Source organism: Arachis hypogaea, chromosome 14, assembly GCF_003086295.3.
Source record: "Arachis hypogaea cultivar Tifrunner chromosome 14, arahy.Tifrunner.gnm2.J5K5, whole genome shotgun sequence".
NCBI lineage: Eukaryota > Viridiplantae > Streptophyta > Magnoliopsida > Fabales > Fabaceae > Arachis > Arachis hypogaea.
Window position 1 is genome coordinate 52,033,744 of NC_092049.1, and position 4,163 is coordinate 52,037,906.

At 41.7% G+C, this 4,163-nt stretch overlaps 1 non-coding gene across 1 annotated transcript; it reads right to left on the reverse strand.

Moving 5' to 3' along the window:
• Positions 1-219: 219 nt before the first annotated feature.
• Positions 220-323, reverse strand: LOC112746413 (small nucleolar RNA R71). Its single transcript, XR_003174299.1, has one exon. It is a non-coding gene; the product is annotated as a small nucleolar RNA R71 (small nucleolar RNA).
• Positions 324-4,163: the final 3,840 nt, after the last annotated feature.

Genomic DNA, 4,163 nt, shown 5'->3' on the forward strand with positions numbered 1-4,163 from the left:
GAAGACCCAAACCAACATCTCACAAAATTCCTGAGAATTTGTGACACTGTGAAGTCCAATGGAGTCCAGGAAGATGCCTATAAACTGCTCTTGTTCCCATTTTCACTTAGGGACAAGGCAGCTAAGTGGCTGGAATCATTCCCAAGGGGGAGTCTAACCACATGGGATGAGGTGGAAGGCAAGTTTCTGGCACGTTTCTACCCTCCACAAAAGGTCAATAGGCTTCGATCTGAGGTCCAGACTTTTAGACAACAAGATGGTGAAACTCTCTACGAGGCATGGGAGAGATTCAAGGACTTGACAAGGAAATGCCCACCAAACATGTTCCATGATTGGGTGCAATTGCACATCTTCTATGATGGGCTCTCTTATGAATCAAGGAAGGCTGTAGACCATTCATCAGGAGGTTCATTGAACAAGAAAAAGACCGTGGAAGAAGCCATTGAAGTGATCGAGACAGTGGCTGAGAATGAGTACTACTATGCATCAGAAAGGCACAACACTAAGGGAGTCATGGAGCTGAACCATGTCGATACAATTCTAGCCCAAAACAAGGTGTTTGCCAAGCAACTAGCAGAGCTTACCAGGCAATTAGAAACAAAGCAAGTGGCTGCAATACACACACAAGATCAAGAGGAAGTAGGCATTGAAGGAGGTGATTGGGATGAGGTTAACTATGTGGGAAACCAACAAAGGCAATCATATGATCCACACTCCAACACTTACAATCCAGGCTGGAGAAACCACCCAAACTTTGGGTGGGGAAACCAACAAACCCAACCACAAAACCACAAACCTTACAACCACAACCAACAAAACAATTCCACATACCAAAACTCCAACCAAAGATCATACCAAGCCACACAAAACACTTACCCCCAATCATCATATCATGGCCAAAATAATCAACATACCCAACCTAATCCGAACCAACAATTTCAAGATCAATTAAACCGGATGGAAGGAATGCTTGCAACCATGAGCCAAGACATAATTGAATTGAAGGCTTTTAAGGAAGAAGTAAATTCTAACTTGCAAAACCAAGGAGCTGCCATCCAGAAGCTAGAAAATCAAATTTTGTATTTGACTAAGCAAGCCCCTGGGACAAGCAGTTCTCATACTGTTAAGGCTATTGCAAGGGAGGAATGTAAGGCCATAACCCTCAGAAGTGGAAAGAATCTAAAGGAGATTTCAAAGGAAACCACAGAGGATGAAGTAAAGGAAAATGTGAAAGACAAAGAACAAGGACAATCTGTTACACCGTTTGCAACAAAAGAAAAAGAAAAAGAGGTCTTGAAGCCTTACACACCTAAAGCACCTTATCCTCAACGTTTGATGAAAAGTGAAAAGGATGGCCAATTCTCCAGGTTCTTGGAGATTTTCAAGAAGCTTCAAATCAACATTCCCTTTGCTGAAGCAATAGAGCAAATGCCACTCTATGCAAAATTCTTAAAAGAATTGATGACCAAGAAGAGGAGCTGGAGAAATGAGGAAACTGTGTTGTTAACTGAAGAATGCAGTGCCATCATTCAGCACAAATTGCCTCAGAAATTGAAGGACCCAGGCAGTTTCCAAATCCCCTGTATTATAGGAGAAGTCATGGTGGAGAAGGCCTTGTGTGATTTAGGGGCCAGCATCAATTTGATGTCGCTAACAATGATGAAAAGAATGAAGATTGAAGAGGCCAAACCAACAAGAATGGCCCTCCAATTGGCAGATCGAACTTTTAAATTCCCTCATGGGATAGTTGAGGATTTGTTGGTGAAGGTGGGAGAATTTATATTTCCTGCTGATTTTGTGGTGTTAGATATGGAGGAAGAAGCCAAAGCTTCAATAATTCTGGGAAGACCCTTCCTAGCTACTGCTGGAGCCATCATAGATGTACAAAAGGGTGAACTCACTCTTAGACTCCATGATGAGAAATTGGTGTTTAATGTATTCAAGGCAATGAGCTATCCATCAGAATCACTAAGGGAATGCATGAGGGTTGATGTAGTGGACATTGCAGTACAAGAAACTTTTGAGGAAACAATAAAGGAAGTGGCAGAGGAGGAGTTCACCAAGGATATTGAAGTTAGTGATATCAAGGATGATGACACAACTATGCTAAGCAGGCCAGAGAAAGTGAAAGAAGAAAAGGAAGCACCAAAACCTGAGCTCAAAGCATTGCCCCCTAATCTCAAGTATGCATACTTGGGTAGTGATGAGAGTCACCCTGTTATCATTAGCTCGGCCTTGAGCCAAGAACAAGAAGAAGAATTGATCAAGGTGCTGCAAACTCATCAAGATGCCATTGGATGGACTCTAGCTGATTTGAAGGGGATAAGTTCATCCATATGCATGCATAAAATCTTGTTAGAAGAAGATGCTAGACCCTCCATTCAAGCTCAAAGAAGATTGAATCCCGTCATGAAAGAAGTGGTACAAAAGGAAGTGAGGAAGTTATGGCAGGCAGGGGTAATCTACCCCATTTCTGATAGCCCATGGGTTAGTCCCATCCATGTAGTTCCCAAGAAAGGTGGCATAACGGTGGTGCCAAATGAGAAGAACGAACTCATACCCACAAGAACCGTTACTGGGTGGAGGATGTGCATAGACTACAGGAAGCTCAATGAAGCCACCAGAAAAGATCATTTCCCACTCCCATTCATGGATCAGATGCTTGAAAGGCTTGCCGGACATGCTTACTATTGTTTCTTGGATGGATATTCAGGCTACAACCAAATAGTAGTTGATCCTAGTGATCAAGAGAAAACATCATTTGTTTGTCCATATGGAGTTTTTGCTTATAGACGCATGCCCTTTGGATTGTGCAATGCACCTGCCACTTTCCAAAGATGCATGCTGTCCATCTTTTCGGACATGATTGAAAAATTTATTGAGGTCTTCATGGACGATTTTTCTGTGTTTGGGGATTCTTTTCCCAGATGCCTACACCACCTTGCCTTGGTGCTTAAGAGGTGCCAAGAGACTAATCTAGTATTAAACTGGGAAAAGTGTCATTTCATGGTCACAGAAGGAATAGTCCTTGGCCACAAAATCTCTAATAGAGGCATGGAGGTGGACAGAGCTAAGGTGGAAATCATTGAAAAACTACCTCCACCAAGTAATGTCAAGGCAGTTAGGAGCTTTTTGGGCCACGCTGGTTTTTACAGAAGGTTTATTAGAGACTTTTCTAAAATAGCCAAAGCTTTGAGTAACTTGCTTGTCTCTGATACACCCTTTGTATTTGATGGAAATTGCATGCTAGCCTTTGAACTTTTGAAGCAAAAACTTTCCTCTGCACCTATCATTGCCCCACCTGATTGGAACTTACCGTTTGAACTGATGTGTGATGCATCAGACCATGCTATTGGGGCAGTGTTAGGACAAAGGAAAGACAATTTGGTACATGTGATTTATTATGCCAGTAAAGTCTTGAATGCTAACCAAAGGAATTACACAACCACTGAAAAAGAACTCTTGGCAATAGTCTTTGCATTTGAAAAATTTAGATCTTATCTCATTGGATCTAAAGTCATTGTTTTCACTGATCATTTAGCGTTAAAATATTTACTTGCCAAACAAGAATCTAAACCGAGACTTATTAGATGGGTTCTTTTGTTGCAGGAATTTGACATTGAAATCAAAGACAAGAAGGGTGTAGAGAACAAGGTGGCAGATCATTTATCAAGGATACCATGTGAAGAAGGAAGCACACAAAGCACACATGTAAATGAGTGCTTTCCTGATGAACAACTCATGCTAATTCACAAAGCACCCTGGTTTGCAGACATAGCAAACTTCAAGGCCACTGGGAGTTTACCTTTGGAATTTAACAAACATCAAAAGAAGAAATTGGTAAATGATGCCAAATACTTCATCTGGGACGAACCATACTTGTTCAAAAAATGTTCCGATGGCATACTCAGAAGATGCATATCTGAGGAAGAAGGAAGGGAAGTTTTATGGGACTGCCATGGCTCCACTTATGGAGGGCACTTTGCAGGGGAAAGAACAGCAGCTAAGGTGTTGCAGTGTGGTTTTTATTGGCCTACTATTTTCAAAGATGCAAAAGAATTAGTGAAGCACTGCCCTGAATACCAGAAAGCTGGGAACCTGCCAAGAAGAAATGAAATGCCACAACAATTCATTCTGGAACTAGAATTGTTTGATGTATGGGG